The sequence below is a fragment of the Pteropus vampyrus genome, unplaced genomic scaffold (genome assembly GCF_000151845.1).
Source record: "Pteropus vampyrus isolate Shadow unplaced genomic scaffold, Pvam_2.0 Scaffold177, whole genome shotgun sequence".
Lineage (NCBI taxonomy): Eukaryota > Metazoa > Chordata > Mammalia > Chiroptera > Pteropodidae > Pteropus > Pteropus vampyrus.
The window spans coordinates 2,182,580-2,200,869 of record NW_011888958.1 but is presented as its reverse complement, the minus strand read 5'-3'; the positions used below and the strand labels follow the sequence as shown (position 1 = coordinate 2,200,869).

General features: G+C 34.8%; 1 protein-coding gene and 1 pseudogene across 12 annotated transcripts in view; one reads left to right on the top strand and one right to left on the bottom strand.

Annotated features, from left to right (window-relative positions):
* NUMB (NUMB, endocytic adaptor protein) overlaps positions 1 to 17,746 on the bottom strand; it is a 138,224-nt gene extending 120,478 nt beyond the window's left edge. For 11 of the 12 annotated variants that reach the window (XM_023537038.1, XM_011370909.2, XM_023537031.1 and 8 more), the window contains exon 1: positions 17,651 to 17,746. The gene's annotated coding sequence lies outside the window, so the exon portion shown is untranslated. Of the gene's footprint in view, positions 1 to 17,425; positions 17,502 to 17,650 lie in introns of those variants that run through there. The other variant, XM_023537032.1, reaches the window with a different exon arrangement.
* On the top strand, positions 6,244 to 6,834 carry LOC105299272 (annotated as a pseudogene).
* Positions 17,747 to 18,290: the final 544 nt, after the last annotated feature.

The following is an 18,290-nucleotide window of genomic DNA, read 5'->3' as shown; positions in this document are numbered from 1 at the left end:
GCCTTAACAGAAAGACAAAAAGGGAAAAAGTAAAGGGCATATTGGGAGAGCACAGAGGAACTGTAGAGCTCTACTGCAATGTTTGATGACGTTAGCAAATAGGAAACAAATTTCTCAGTGAGTGTGATATAGAACTTAACTTTACAAACTGTAAATGAAAATATGAAATATTTTCAAGTAAGTGAAAACTAATATCTTTTCCAAGTCTAAACTCCAAATAATGGAGCTCATATAGACTAGTTTTAAAGTAAAAGATGCTCATTAAAAGCAAGTTTCATCAATTTCATGTGGAATTTATCATGACTTTTAAGGTGGTTTTAAACTATCAGTCTAAACAACAATTTTTCAAAAATCCTACTTATTCTTTCCAAATTTTTAATCCAAAGGTAATATTTTCAACAACATGGACTGACCTATAGGGTATTATGCTAAGCGAAAGAAGTTGGAGAAGATAGAAGGACAAATGCCATACGATTTTACTTCTTTGAGGAAGCTAAAACAAAACAAAATAGAAACGGACATATATAGCAAGCTGATGGTTGTTGAAGGACGGGGTGGGGGATGGGAATAAAAAATGGAGGGACAAAAAAAGAAAGAAACTAGAGTATAGAGCAATAAAATCCACTTTGCATGATGAAATTAAAAAATACCTAACTATTAAAATAATAAATTTACACTCATGTATCACTTTATCTTCCAACACAAATTTCAAAGTAATTTAACATTTCCAAAAGGAAAAGCTAAGTATTTTAGCAGTATTCTCAAAAGAGTCATAGTATTACTGGTAATAACTTATAACACTTTGTTATCCATAAACCTTTATAGAGTCTAATTGACAATTGTTTATATATTCATTCAATAAGAATGTACTGATTACCAATCAAATACCCAGAGAGTCTATGCAGTACTAGAGTACTATACACAAAATCACAGAATTTTAAAAGTTAAAAGAAACTTACAAGAATAATCAATATAATTCTACAGAATAACAAAGTGAGGGGATAGGGCCTTACCATACCAGATATTTAAGTTTATTACAAAGCTACAGTAAATAAAGACAGTGTAGCAACAGCTCAGGGACAGGCAAATAGAGCATAAAAACAGGCCCGTATGTATACAGAAATGTGACTTATGACTTAAGATCCTCACTGAAGATCAGTGAGGAATGGATGCTACTCAGTAAATGGTGTTGGTATTCTCCATATGAAAAAGTTGAATTATATTCCTTATTCACTAGAGTTTTTAGAATAATTTAACTATTTCAGCATCAAAAAAAAAAAAATTTTAAAGATCATCCAGTCCAATACCATCACTTTATAAAAGAAGAAACAATTTACCCCAAAGACTTAAAACTCATATCCGAGAAGATATTTGCACAACAATGTTCATAGCAGCATTATGCACAGTGGCCAGGACATGGAAGCAACTGAAGTGTCCTATGATAGATAGATGATTGGCTAAAGAAGCTATGGTACATACATACAATGGAATATTACTCAGCCATAAGAAGAGATGAAATACTGCCATTTGCAACAACAGGGATGGACCTTGAGATAATCATGCTAATTAAATAAGCCAGACAGAAAAAGTTGAAAATCACATGATATCACTTATATGTGGGATATAAACCTAAAAGCAACAAATGAGCAGGATAAACAAACAGAGACTCATGGACAATAGACTAGTGGTTACCAGAGGATAGGTGACAGTGGGGAGGCAGATGGGGTAAAAGGGGTCAAATATGTGGTGACAGAAAGAAATCTAACTATAGGTAGTTAACACACAATACAATATATATGCGTCTTACTGCTGAATTGTACACCTCAAACTTACTGGATTTCGTTAACCAATGTCACAATAAAAAAAAAATAAAGAAATAAAAATAGCTAAATAAAAAATAAAAATAAATAAAAATAAGATTTAAAAAAAGAAGAAACAAAGATCTGGAGAAGTTAAAACATTTAGGCAAATCACAGTGCAGCAGCACAGGAATTAAACTCATATCTCATGACATATTTATTCAAGAATTTACATTCTCTCATTCGATACACACAAAATGCTTCCCATCCACCCCAACTTCTTTAGGGTATCCACAATATCAACAGTGACACCAAAGTAGAAGCGGAGGGAGCCACAAAAGGTGTGGTAAAGGAAAAAGCCAATACATACATTCATTTCCTTCTATCCTCAAACCTTCTTTCAAGGAAATTGGCCAAAAATCCTAGCCCTCCCCTCAAAGATGAATCTTATCTAAACCCAAACTAATGACAAAGATGAGTTCCATGGTTTCACTATGCAGGAGATTCCAAAAGACAGAAGAGAATTTTAAGAACTGTGATTCTTGTATCAACACATCATAAATATCTATGAATATCAAGTATTTAGGTAGTTCTATTATTAGGCCCAACATTTTTCAGGCACATATTCCATCGATCTCAAATCTCACTGTTTCCAAAGGATGTTAAACATTTACACTTAGAGATTTTCACAAAGACCAGTTAAACAAACACTGCTGAAGACTGAAAGTAGCAGCTCCAATTCCAGCACTCACTTCAGGTATAGAGAGAAATGACATCTTCTCTAGGAAAGCACTCAATCTCAGGTTACTAGGGTTGTTCACCATTTGTTAATTCAAATAAAACTTTCCTTCCATAAATCACCCCCTGGGATACATGACAGGACTACTGATAGCGAAGGGAGAGAAACTGGTGGAGAGCCTATTTGCAAACTTAGAAATCCCAATTTAAACTTTGGCCACCACTACGAGACAATGTTATGCTCTGTAAAAACGCAAAATTGATTGCATTTAATTTAATCACTTTAGCATTGAGGGGTAAGAGTGTGAGCTCTTACTGGAGCCAGACTATCTATGTTTGAATCCCAGTCTACCACTTTCTCTATGATTTGGGGCAAATTCCTCAACTGGAAAATGAAGATAACAATAGTACCCACCCTCATAGAGGTTATTGTGAGGATTAAATTGGTGCATGTAAAGCCCTGAGAACATGCCTGAAATATAGCGTTAGCTGCCGCTAGTATTATTATTACCTAATACCCTTACTAGACTATCAGTTCTCACGTATGGCTCAAACACACAATAGTTTACTAGCCAGATGATGAGATTTTAATGATCCTGAATCAATGATTCAATGGACCAAATTAAAAAAGAGCTCTACAAAACACCGCCTGAAGTTTTTCTTTTGAATCATTTACTCCTCAAAGTTCTGACAAATATTAATCAACAGCAAATGTTTACTTAACTCCAAGAAATCTATATGAATTATCGCTGATATGGAACTTTAAAAAATCTTATACTTGAAGTGTTTTTCATTTTACTTTTAATTACAAATCAATCTCTGATCTTACAAATCAGATTAATAAATCTAGATCCATATGTAGTAATAAAACACACTAAACCTTTTATTAAGACACTTATTATCAATCGGCAAATTTGCCATTGTAAAAGATGTCAACAACAAAAAAGAATAAGTGCTCAACATCTTTAAACACCTGGAAAATGTAAGCTAAAACCATTCTAAGATATCACTTTATGCCCACTAGAATGGATAAAAACCAGAGACTAACAACCCAAGTAAGGGGCGAAGATCTGGAGCAAATGGATTTCGCACGCTGCTAATGGAGAACCACTTGGCAATTTCTTATAAAGTTAAACATTCACCTACCCTGTGACCCAACAATTTCACTCCTAGGTATTCAACCAAGAGAAATGAAACCTATGTTCACAAAAAAAAAACTTGTACAAGAATGTTTATAGCAGCCTTATTCATAACAGGCAAAAAACGAAAATAATGCAAATGTCTATCAATAAAATAGAAAAACAAAGCATGGTATATCCTGCTACTGTGGAATACTGTGCTACCTAGGAAGTTACCTGTTGTTTATAATAATGGTTTGAATTTACTATTCAACGAGAATATCCTATTTATATTTTCTTCAAATTGTCTCATTTTAAAATGCACTTAAAAAATCTTTAAAGATAATTTCTATTCTGAAAATAAAAATATTTTTTGTTCAGTAACACATTTGTTTTCTTGCCACAATAAAAACTTTTTTTAAATGGTGCTTTTAAAAGGCAAATAAATCCCAGGGTTTCTTAAGTGATACTCCTATAGAATCTCTTCGATGTATTTACACATTTTTTTCTTATGCATTCTTAGTGCATGTTCTTCCTGAGTAAAGTGTTTTCTCCAGAAATTACTAATGTATAGAAAGAAGACTGGCTTAAAATTGCTACTGTGATGGAAAGAGTCTTAGGGAGATACAACTGGAACTTGAGGCAAACCGAATACTTAAACTGTGGTTTAGAGATTATCTTAATGGCATTGTATTTAAAAGTACATACTACTGTTATAATTTTCTACTGATTATGGTTTCCTTAATAAACGTAAAGGAAATAAATAAAATAAAATGAATCTCAAAAACATGTTAAGCAAAAGAAGCCAGATAAAAAGGGGTATGGTAGACCCCTTAGCCATGGTTTTGCTTTCCATGGTTTCAGTTGCCCATGGTAAACCACAGACCAAAAATATTAAATTTTCCCAACCCCTGACATCATCTGCTCCTGACATCCAATCACCTACATCATCATGGCTCAATGATCCTGGATCATCTGAAGATGATCATCCTTCTGCCTATAAAAATTAATAAAGTGAAACCTCACGATTACTAAAGTAGAAATCTCAGTAGACTTCAGAAGAAGTCTACTAAAGGGAAACTTCCTGACTCTGGAGTCAGGAGGCCAGAAGGGGGAGCTGTCAAATTTTACCACTAGAGGTCCATTACAGGAAGAATTGTCAATTACAGACCCCGACAAGGAATCATAACAAGCCCCAACAGGAAAGATGTACATTGCATTTCCCACAAGAAATCAACTACCCCAGAAACTAAACCAATGAGAAACTGTCATCACCGTGAACTCCTGCTTTTCTCCAATGACCTTTCATTCAAAACAACCCCTCCCAATTTCCTCCTTTTTCTCTATAAAATAGTCCTCTCCTTTGTTTCTTGGGCTTGCCTATGGCTTTTGCTATAATTTGTCCCAAACTGCAATTCTTTGCTGTGCCCAAATGAATCCATTTTGTTGGTAAAATAACTTTTATTTTTAAGGTCAACATGACATATTATCAGAAGGTCAATGGTAGCTTAATGCTACGTCACCATGACTAAGTCATTCTCCTAACTTCGTCTCGTCACTTGGCATTTTATCATGTTGTATCAACACAAGATGGGTGAGTATGGTACAGTAAGATATTTTGAGAGAGAGAGAACCACATTCACATTACTTTTATTATAGTACATTGCTATAATTGTTCTATTTTACTTAAATCTCACATCAAAGATGAGTATAGTATGATAAAATATTGAGATACCACATTGACATAGCTTTTATTACAGTATATTGTCATAATTGTTCTATTTTATTATTGTTGTTAATCTCTTGTGGTGCCTACTTTATAAATTAACTTTATCATAGAAAAAAAAACAGTACATATAGGGTTTGAATTATCTTGGTTTCAGGGATCCACTGGGAGTCTTGGAATGTATCCCCCATAGATATGGGAGAACTACTGTACATATGGTAGTATTCCATTTACAAAATTCAAGAACAGACAAAATTTAAAAGTAGTTGCAGGGAAGGGAGGGTAAAATTAAATTGAAAGGGACATGAAACAACTTTTTGCTGATCATGTATATAAGTCACAGCTTTGAATTTTATCCATCCCTAGATTCCATGTAAAAAATTAGCATCCACTAAAAAAAAAAAAAAAGAAATGAACAAAGAATAGGAACATAACTTCACTTAAATACTGAAAGGTTAATAATCATATTTAAAATGTTCCACTAGTGATCAAATAAATACAAATTTCAGAAAGCAGATATTTTCTCCTGATCAAATTTGCAAACATTTTTAAATAACACTGCTGGCGAAGGTATATATCTCAATCTCATACCTTGCTAATGGTAATGCAAATTGGCACAACCTTTCTAGAAAGCAATTGTGCAATATTTTGCTCTCTTAAGAGCCCTAAGAAATGTATACCTTGACTTGATAATTCCACTTACAGGAATCTATCTTAAGAACATAGAAATGTGGGGGCAGAGTCATGTGTTAGCCAAAGATGGCTGTGCTCAGGTGAGCTGAGCAAAGGTTGCAGTGAGCCTTAGCAGCTGAGGAAAAATAGAGGAAGCACCAACTGCTGGTAGGAGAGCAAAAGGCTCAAGATGGAAAATCACGAACCAGATGATACTGTCAAGAAAAACCAATTCTTTGATATCATGTCATTATTTTTATTAACCAGAAAACCTAACCAACTTCTGAAGCAGAAAGAGATCTACTTGAACATGGATCTACATGTATTGGACTTAATGCTGCCTCTGTGGCCTAATAGTTAAGTCTTTTATGGTGCATCTTAAATGTGGCACATATAGCTGCAGGCTTACCAATGGCAGTGAACCCATTCTTGACAGCGAACATCTTACAAAGGTTTTGTAAATTTACCATTGAATACCCGTGATTTGAATTGTGAAACCTGTACCTTAATACAGGGTAAATTGGTTGCTCTTGTTTTTCGTGGTCCGGATCCTGTTTTCTTGGCTATTCCTGTGAATGGTGGTGGCCTAGCAACCAGGTATGCCTTAGCCCTGCTACCAGAGAAAGGAAACACCTTAACCTACTGGATCAGAATTTCTAAGCCCGTCTTTAGTAAAACATAATTTCCCTTTTTGCTCCAGACTGGATTTGCAGCATACCTTGCTTCTAGACAATATAAACTACTTATACAAAAGGCTCTTCAACTACCTGATCTAGCCTAGAAATTCAGTGATTGTTAAGCAAATGTGTATACAAAAATAAAATTATTGAAATTATTATAATTTTTAAAAAAGAATACAGAAATGTGAATAAAGATTTGTGTTTAGCAATATTTGCTCATTTTGTTTATAATAATTGGAAATTTATTAATCTAAGTGTGAATGATATGAAAATTGGTTGCATAAATGATGATATATCCATTAATGAAATATTTACCATTTTTAACTGTTTTCAAATAATTGTAATATTAGAATGTATCTTTTAAAAAAGCAGGCTCCAAAATTATATATATAGTAAAAATACACATGAATAAAAAACAGAGACAATAAATGTGGATGTAATTAAAAATTATAAGTAGGTGCCAACATCACATAAAAATTATGATTATATCTCACAAGTATCTGGGCTTCACTGTAAGAACACAAGTGATACATACCTCTCACTAAGTTGATGAGGGGGAAAAGAAAGAGTAAGAACATTCACTAAAAGAATATACCGTTCAGCATTATTTCAGATACAAATAGTCAACTTATCAAATGAACCTCAAAGTCCTTCAGGGTATGCTAACAAATCTATAACAAGAAAGTTACAGAATTCAGTACAATGCAAATATATACCAATCATGTTTAATTTGAGCTGGAGAAAATAATGACATGATTTAGTGATTTTCCACAGGACTGAACTCAGCTCTATTACAAAGAAACAAAAGGGAAAGGCACAGCAAGCAAGAAGTCAAGCCAGCAACCTGATTTCCCAGGAAATTAGTTCTTACTTGGCAAAGTACTGGCCTCATATTCTAAAGAAGTAGAACTCTACAAATAGAGATGAAACACAGAAAATTCAAATACTCTTATGAAAGATTTATACTTTTCCCTTTGCTCTTAAGATCTCCAAAAGAGAATAATTAATGCCTATTAAAATATATGAAAAAAATTAGAAACCCAATTTAGAGTTAACTGTTCTACAGACAAAGAATAAGTTTTTCTCAAAATATTAAGTACATTTCACAAGTTGTAAAATATTTTTATTATTTTTAAAATGAAAAGGAAAATACTATGCTATTTCTAACCTTCAACTAGTATTACATGGAACAGAAAACCTTGATATTAATGATATTAATTCTGGATTTTAAATTTACCAAGGTTAATTAAAATCCTTATAATTTTTCTCCATGTTTTTAATCATCGCTATAGAACATTTCCTTGAATTTCCAATTTAAAAAATAAAACCTTAGTATTTGCTCTTCTTTCAGAAAAAGCTACATGTAATAATCGAAAAGAGTCTTTTTTATCTTAATAAGGTAATAAGGCAGGTAAGTTAAAGAGGGAGACCCTGAAGAAGAGAGAGGGAAAAAAGAAAGGATATAATAGAAGCTTTTCTTTCTTTAAGTCACATGTTTAAAAATCTCACCCTGATTCCCATTAAATGGTCCAGCATTGAAGCTTCTGTAGAATTATGGACACAAGGTTGTCCAGTAGGAAGTAAAATGGCACCTGAATTTTATTTAATGTTCAAGTATAAAGTAATGTAAGGATGAAATTATGTAATGTATATTTAAGTCAGTGGGTTCATTTATTCTAAAATGCGTCCCTCAGCACCATAACCCCAACTGCCACCCTAGACCAACAAATTGCTACCTAGAAGAATTCATAACAAAGCAGAAAATTTTATTAGACTTTTTTAACAAGCCAATAAACAAAAAGTAATGGTCTCAACAAATGGTGCTGGAACGACTGGATATCCATAAGCAAAATAATTAAGTTGGGCCCCTTCTCCATATTATACACAAAAATTAACTCATAATGGATCACAGATCTAAGTGTAAGAGCTAAAACTATAAAACTCTTAGAAAAAAACATAAGCATAAATATTCATGACCTTGGATTAGGAGATAGTTTCTTAGATATTATATCAAAAGCACAAGCAAAAATAAGTTGCACCTCATCAAAATGAAAAGTTTTTGAGCTTTAAAGGACACCATGAAGAAAATAAAAACACAACCCACGTAATGGGAAAATATATTTGCAAATCACATATCTGATACGGGACTTATATCCAGAATATGCAAAGATTTTTTTATAACTCATAACCCAATAACAGAACACAAACATCCCCATTTGTTAAATGGGCAAGGAATTTGAATAGACATTTCTCTAAAGAAGTTATACAAATGGCCAATAAAACCATGAAAAAAATTCTCAACCTCATTAGCCTACAGGGAAATGTAAAACAAAACCACAATGAATTATCACATCACAGCCACTATAATGGCTATAAAGAAAAAAAAACAGAGATAATAGCAAGTGTTGATGAGGATGTGGAGAAACTGGAATTCCAATTCCCACCACTGGTGGGAATAAAAAACAGTATAGCTACTTTAGAAAACTGAGTTACCAGTTACCAGTTACAGCAATTCCACTACTAGGTAAACACCCAAGAAAAATGGAAACATGTGTTGGTACAAAAATTTATAAACGAATGTTCATAGCAGCTTTATCTGAGTAGCCAAAAACTGGAAACAATCCAATGTCTATCAACAGGGGAATAGATTTTAAAAACTGTGACATATCCATATACTGTAACACTACTCAACAATTAAAACAAACTACTGATACACAAAATAACATAGATAAATCTCACATTAATTAGGCAGAGTGAAAGAAGCCAGACCTCCCTCTCAGAAAAGAAGTATACACCATACAATTTTCTTTACATAAAATTCTAAAAATTGCAAGTTAATGTACAAAAACAGATTAGTGGTTATCCCTGGGAGTGGAAAGAGATAAATTACAAAAAAAGCACAAGGAAACATTTACAGGAGCATGTTCCTCATCCCGCCTGTGGTATAAAAATTCATCAAATTGTATACTTTAAATATGTACAATTTCATTGTATACCAATTATACCTGAACAAAGTTGTTCAAAAAAAATGCATATGTTGGGAGAACAGAAAAATACTAGTGTTTCTGAAATGGCACATTTGGGTAGAAAAAGACAGAAAATGTACACTGAGAGCTTTTACATATGACAAACCTTTTTAAAAGTCAAAATATTAACTGATCCCTACATAATAGCTGAATTTTCAGCATCCTTTGATGGAGCAAATAGTGAAGGCAACCAAAGCTACCATGAATTCAGTCTAGCCTTTAAAATAAAGATTTTTAAAATTTGTATCAACATTTATATATTGTTTTATATATATACATATATGTTGTATATATTCATATAGTCTATTATTATATATTGTTTTATATATATACATATATGTTGTATATATTCATATAGTCTTCATATATGTATATGTCAATATTTATAAATTATATTCTTCATATATGTATCTGTGTTTGTGTATATATGGATATATGTACAAAAGTTCCAAGTACATGTTATGTACATATATATGTATATATAGAACTTATTATACTTTTATCTACAGATAATATCTGATGAGCTAATGGATTTGAGAACCCTTTACTAACAGCAGAAAACATCCACCCTTAATCCTAAGAGTTGCAGGTAACAGATTAAGGATATTCAATGTCAAGAAGATTCAACACTTAAATATTAGCTTAAATAAAATAAAAGTCAGGTCTAATGAAAAATTTATCTAATAAGTTCCATAGCTACATTTCATGATCTAAATGAATATAAGGATTGATTATAACACTGCTTATCTGATTATAAAAAATTAAGAACTTACTGTGACTTAAAGGCAAAAATATAGCTGAATTAAAATAAAGATTCAAGTTTTTCCACAGATTGACTATACTAAAAATAACAGAGTTGAGAAAAATTCAAGATTGTTTTTAATGTCTATATGAAGATTAAGTTTCATAGTTCGACTTTATATACAAGACTTTTACGGTCCATGCAAAAAACACAGCAAATCTTATAATAGTAGCTAACATTTTCTAAACATGTTATGAGCTAAGCACTGTGTTAAATGCTTTATATGAATTATCTAATATAATCCTCAAAGCAATTTATTTTACAGATAACAATACTAAAGCTAAAAAAGTTAACCTGGCTAAGGAAGCAGAGCCAGTTTTGAACTCAGGCAATCCGAGTTCATTTACTTGTCACAGAACTCAACCCCGAGTCAGGATCTCCCCATCATTCATTCAATACATTTGTGTATGTCAGAAAATACCAAGAAATATAAAGTCATGAATGCAAAAATGTACAACTTTATTAAGAGATTAAATCTAATATCACAAAATAACATTTTAAAAAATCCTCAACAATATAAAATACCAAAAACTGTATGGTTCTTAAAATTAGGTTAGAATATAAAAGAGATCATTAGGAAATGAACAGCTTTTGATGTAACATGTTAATGTTAACATTTTTTAGAAATAATGACTAGTTCTATAAATGGACATTTACAGTTCATTCTCTTGCCAATATTTCAATACAATATATAGTACTGCATTCCTTGCAATAAGGAAGACTTGGCTATCATAGGAAATATCCCTTCATACTACCAATAACAAATAATTTTCAAAAATAAGAATAAATCAACTCTTTAAAATAGTCAACCATTCAAAAATTATGTTCACTGATGAAGTTTAAAGAAAGCCCATTACATCATGAATGTTATGGAAATTACGCACCTGCTTTCGTCAGAGATACTTTAAGAAATAATATAGCTTTTAACAGCTTTCTACAGATACAGAAAGGTTTTTCTTTCACTTCTGATCAAATCCTTAACTAGGGAAGGTACAAGACCTAACTTGTGAAATAAAATCTACTTCTACTTGGAATAGTAAAGAGGAATGAATTAACTGTAGGGGAAGATAAATTGATTCTAATTGGCATTTAAAACTAATTTAAAATCATTAAATCTATAATGTTCAATTGTTTTTTTCTAGTAGTAGGGTTAATGGTTCCCACTGTTAACAAAAACTCATACATATTTGGAAGAGAATCAGGTAATGCTAGAGACAGCCAGTGACCACATGATAAAATATTAGCCTCATATGCCCCATGTTTTAGTCTAATTCACCAAACTAAACCAACCACAAAAACAAACTAAGGTAGTAAATGCTTAAAATAGAAGTAAAATTTTAAAGTCAATTCTGGTTTTCCTAACTGCCATTAACCACAGTATCTGGACTATTAGCTCCTCCTAGAAAGAGAAATCTATAATAGATCTAATATTGTTCTAATTATTAATAATTAACATCCCCCATGTTGAGTGCCCACTATGGGCAAGGCACTATACAAAATGCTTTTCATTTAACTGTAACTATAAGCCTGAGAAGAAAAATAATATAAGCTCCATTTTATAAATGACAAAAATGAGGCTAAGGTAGGTGTAATAAAATGCTAAATTAGTAAATAATAGAGCTAGGATTCAAAAGCATGACCATACAATTATGAAACGTGGACTGTGTCTGTTCTATAATGCTTCCTCAGAACACAAATAATGCCTTTTTCAATTTCATAATATAGTAGTTACAAATATATGTCTGTCATAATCGGGCTATTCTGTGGTTCTGTGAGATTTTCAAGTTGAAAAAAAGTTTACCTTGATTAAACAATACTGACAGCTAAAATTCCATATAACGAAGTTGGTGACATTAAAAGTAATTAAGTAAATAAACCTTCATAAATTATGCAAAGCAGCACCCCATGACACAACTGAAGGGTACTTGAGGTCTACTTGTGCACAGTTGACCATAATGAAAACATCACTTTTACTTTCGTAAGGCCAGAGGTAGCCAAGGTCAATCTTAAATAAAGTTATGAATTTTGCTTTTTTGTGTGTGTTGCTGGCTTCTCTGACTTTGCTGTTATTCAGGAGCCAAGCAGTGTTCTAACAGTGTTCTAAACAAGTTACTACAATTAAGATTTTGCTATCTAATCAGACAACTCAAGACTTTGATCCTGATTAGAAGACTGCAAGGCATCAGCAAGCAAGTAGGGAGAAAGTTTTGGTGGGGTGAGAAGAGAAAGTCACTGAACAATAATTATTCATATAGCAGCTCCCTGGTTAATCCATTTAAGATGACTGAGAGTCTCTCCCTACTGCTTAATCCCAGACTCTACTGGAAAGAACCAGTGGGAAGGCTTGGCCTAGTTACAATTGCAGGGGACCTGTTCCCAAGAGCTGCAGAAGTAGAGACAAGTGTCCAGCCTTCTTCTAAATCCACATGATCCTGCCCAGGTTCCAGGCCTCTAGCACTAGCAATTCTCAGTCTATTCACTTGTATTCTGACATGCTTTCCTGAGTGGAAGAAAACAAAGGAAGAGTTATAGCAAGCAGTGGAAACTGCACAGAACAAAAAATACGTCCATGGGAGAATGTTGCAAATAGGATCATCCTCCTTTACATATGTCACTCCAGGAAAACTGCCAAGAATGGCTAGGCTCACTCCTCTAGACATACTTCCTGCAGACCTCCAGACTCCTCCTTAAACACATGTCAGTATTCTCCTCATTCTCCCTTAGTTTCAATCCTCCTTTTGCCCCAAGATTTTCAAGCGCATATTTTATATTCTCAGAAATGTATAGCAATATCACAATGACATCCTATTTATCAGTACCTGTGTCTTACATTTGAACAAACATCCTAAAGCATGATAGGAAATTTTTACCTTTAATAATGAAATTTCCAGTACGTTATATGACTGAAACAAATTTTCTTTGCAAATAAAAGATTTGTCATTATGTTGAGATAAAAATAAATAAATAAGATGTCACATTTTAAAAATATATTTAAGGTATACAATTGTTTCCTTTCTCCTTAGCCTTATCAAGGAAACATAACAGTTCAGAAATTGGCAGAATTCAAGATCTATTCTGTAGAAATCAAAATCTATTAAATACAATAGATGTGTTTTGGCAATTCCAAAATAAAATGTGGCTTCAAGTACTCTAATTTTTAAATAAGACTTTTTCTTAAGGTGGTAAGTTCACCAAGAGACCTTTTCTAATAAAAGGAATTCTCCCAGCAAACTAAAAACCAGATATAGGTTTTTGTACTTGGACAGAACTAGATTTTCAGGCACCAACATTTCCATTAGGATTTACTGAATGGGTAATTGAAGAGCATTACCCTCCAGAAAAGAAGACAAAAACTTTACTGAAATAGAAAATAAACTTAATTACCTAGTGTTAATTGAACTTCCACATTTAAAAATCATTTACAGGAATAATCTTTGATAAGAGAAATTTCATTTCACTGAATTATACAGTCAAAAGCAGTTTCTTTGGGATATAAAAACCACTATAGATTAAAAAATCTCACTGTAAAATGAGTAGAGCAATCAGCTATTCCGAGATAAGTATGATTAAATTATGGATGAATAGTAAGTCAACTGAATAAAGTCCATTTAGTAAGAAGTAAGTAATCAAACTGGTCACTGTTCACAGTTATGAAGAATCAACTTTTATAGTTTTCCCACACTTATTAAGATTTTGCATTCCTCCATCAGTTAGAAAATAACTGAATATCGAAACAACTGTGCCCACCAAACGTACAATGATGTAAAAAACAACCATTTGTGGTAGGGATCCTACATTTAACTCAATATAAGGAATTCAAAAGCTTTCATCCTGGGAATCTTTATCACACAAAATTAGTAAATTTTTTTATGAAAAGACTGCTTATATCTTTCAACTTAAACATGCAATGATAATACATTTTGCAGTCTTCCAAACAAAAATAAAAATTTTAACAAAATATAAAAATCTGTTAGAAAAATTATTTTTGAGAGGAAAAAATTATCTAAAAATCCTAAAGCAAAGCTACACCAACAGTTTCCTCACAATTTCATAAATCTTAATGAAAAGGTTATGTAAATCCACTAAATTAAAGATTTTAAAGAGAGCTACAAGAATCTCTGTTTTCAATGCTGCTTTTCTGTTCTCATATCCATAAAAAGTTAAACCAACTCTTTCTAAATAATAAACCAACTTGTTTTTAATAGAAAAATAAAACTAAGCATAGCACAAAACATACACATATATTCTCAATATATCTTATAGATTACACTTAGGTCCCTCAAACAAGTTAAATTTACAACATATGTCACATCCAGTTCATTTTCAAGAGAGAAAACCATCAAAACAAAAGTTCCGGTTTAATAAACTATTTACTTTGTGGTTAAGCCTCAGTCCCAGGTGTATTTCACTATTAAGTATTATCACTATTTCTTCTCTCTTCAAAAACCTAGAAATCTAAAATACACAAGTACATCTGGTTCCCTTAAAAATGCTTTTATATTATATGTTTTTTGTATTAGTATAAGGCTATGAAAAATTTTAAGATATTATTAAAAAGAAACACCCTTTCACTTTTCCCTTTTGAAGTGTGTCTCATTTGGTTTTTGCTTATTTTCTATACATGAACTGTTCTCAAACCAGTCGATTTCAGTGTTAGTTGTTGACTGTCAATATGTCCTGTATACTTGGGTTTTTTACAGACAGTGATAAAAAAGAAAGGGTAAACAAGAAGGCACAAGTGAAACAAAAGTGTACCACATCTAAGAAATACCAGTCAATTTCATTTCTCTGCTTCAAATTCCCTTAAGTCCTCGTGCCAAAGATTTTCAATATTTAAAGAGGCACAACACAGTATGTAATAAGACAAACACAGGAGAAACCAAATTAGAAACAGAAGAAATTTAATAGAATGTATCACCACCTGAGAAAATTACCACAAAAAGAAGAAAAACAAAGTAATAAAAAAACTAGTCCCTAGATACACCCCTACTGAAGGTTTGATTTTGCTGCACTGCATGGCTCAAAACAGTTTTACAAACTCTTGACTGTCAGAAATATTTTACATTGTGACCTAGTACATACATACATGTATGAGAAAAATTTCCCAAAACAATACTTTTCCTTACCAAGTGCAATGCTAGTCAATTCTATTTCATTGTATTTTTCAATGCTGGTGGGAACTCACTAAAATTTAATTTTATAAACTACTAATAAATCATGATCCAGTTTGAAAAACAGGCTTAAAATAGAGTATGCCTTATATTAGAATCTTTTTTGCAATTTGCCTCTTTCTTTAGCAGGGAAGACAGGTATTTTAAAGTTGCTACATTATTAGTTTTCATTTAAAGCAAGTGGTTCTTAAAGTGAACCCACATAAGCATCACCTGAGGTAAATGCAAATTCTCAGGCCCCTAAATGAGAATTTGCAGACCTACTAAATGAGAAAGCCAGTAGTCTGTAGTTTAGCAAGCCCTCCAGGTGATTCTGGTGCAAGCTAAAGTTTGAGAACCATTTCATTAAAGAAGTCAGGTCTTTCTTTATCCTCTATTTAACAATCCAGTACACAGTGCTTACTCTGTGCCAGTTGATATTCTAAAAGTCCTACAAATATCAACTCATGTGAAAAAAACAACCCTATGAAGTAGGAATTATCCCTATTAGACAGATGAGGAAACTTGCACAGAAAGGTTAAACTCTCCCAGCTAAGAAGTGGACTAGAATTCAAACTTCTAATTTGGCAAAGGTATTCCTATTCTCTTCATAACTCTCTTCTTTCTGATCAAGTCCCCAGATCTACTCCTTTATACATTCCTCTCCTTTTCCCTTTCAAATTCCCTATCCTGTCAATGTCCTCGTTTTCTAATATTATTGCTGTCATCTTCAAACAAAATTCTTTACGTAAGTTCTGAAATGCAAATCACTTAATCTTGTTTTTAGAACCTTTTCTGGATCCTAGATGGCATCTTAGGATTCTATTTCTTAAGTTCTTAGAGCCTATTAATAGCCTCACTGTTAATTTCCCGTATCTACTGTGTTGGCCAGTTTCCGCAAGACCACTGCTCTCTTCCTGAGCAACTTTCTCGTTCCCTCCTACTACCCTCTATCTTTTACTTCCTTCTTACTCCGCCCACCTGCATGTCATTTTGTTTGACTCCTCTGTAACTAAAAGAACTTCCACTTCCCAGCTAGACTCCTCTGGTCTCAAATCGGAGATACTCCAAGAGGGTTTGTTTTTTTTTTTTTTTTTCTGGTGCCCGGGGATCCTCAGACCCAGAAGTTCCCAGTCTAGTCTTGGCTCTCCCATCCCAGACCAGCGTGGGGGTTGGGGAGAGAGGGAAGGCGCTCGGGTTCCTCCCCAAGGAGTTCAAGGTCTCCGCGGGTCCAACCCTTCTCAGACCCGCAGCTCCTTAACCTCCCAGAAGCCCTCCTCCCTCCCACAGCCGACTTTCTCAGAAGGGTTCCCAGCCCCCTCCCTGCCTTTCCTCGACGCCCTCGCTCGGACCCAGGCCGCTCCCTGTCACCCGGACCCCGGCTGCCTTCGGTCTCCCTTCTCCCTTAGACCCCAGCCACTCCCAGTTTCCCGACCCCCCAGCTCCCTCCTCCGCTGGGGCCGCTCCCCGGCTTCGCGGGCTCCCCTTCTCCCTCGCACCCAAGCTGTCCTGGGTATTCCCGAGTCACTCCGCCCTCGGATCAGGTCGTTACCAGTCACCCCAGGTCATCCCCCACTCTGGGACCCCGGCTGCTCCCGTCTCCCCAAGGGACCTATCCCACACACACCAGCTGTGGTCAGTGCCCCAGACCCGTGCAGCAGTACGTCCTAAGGGTCCTCCCGGCCTGACCTGCTCGAGTCCGGCGCCAGCTTACCTGGAGCACAGGAACTCCGCCGCCGGGAGCCGGGCCATTCTCCCACCAGCCCAGTCAGCGCGAACTCGCCGCCGCCCCCGCCTCCGCCCTGGCCCGGGCCCCCCCGCCCCGGGACCCGACCCGCTGTCCAGGGCCCCTTCCTCTTGCCTCCACCTCCGGAGCGCCAAGCAGGAGTTTCCGCTCCGCGATGACCCCCAGACCTCAGGCCGCATTACCAGCACTCACCTGCCGCTGCCCCCGACCAACTCCAGAGCCACTGCCTCTACCTCCGCCGCCAGTAGCCAGCCACTAAGCGCCACCACCTCCCCCATGACAACAGGCCCACCCATTTTATACTTCCTACCTCTGCATTGGATAGTGGGGCCGTGGCTCTCTGCTCTGATTGGTTTTTCTTACCTGTCCATCATTGCTTCATTACCGCCCCTTTCCCTGGACCCGGTATTAGCCTCCGTCCGGACCCCGAGCGTTCCAGACCAGGCTTTAGTTTTAATTGGTTGATGTTTGGACCGTTCAAAGTTATGATAGGCTGTCTAAAGTGTCTGTTAAAGCAACTGGCAAGGGATAAGACGGCTACGGCTGGTTCAAGTACAGTTTGGTTGCGCAGTAGAAAGCCAGGAAGGGGCAGAATCTCACATATGAGGTTACCAGGGAAGGGTTAACTCTTTGTTGTAGAGTTTACTCGTAAATTCATCCCTTTCTCCAGCTCCCTTCCTATAAGGAGAATCTTATAACTCTCGCTTACTCATAGGATAGTACTTAGAAAACACCAACATCAGAGGTTGTGTTTAAGAAGTGTTTCCCATTCCTTGGGAGAAAAGCACTGTATAGATAAATTTCTCTCTCTCTCTCTCTCTCTCTCTCTCTC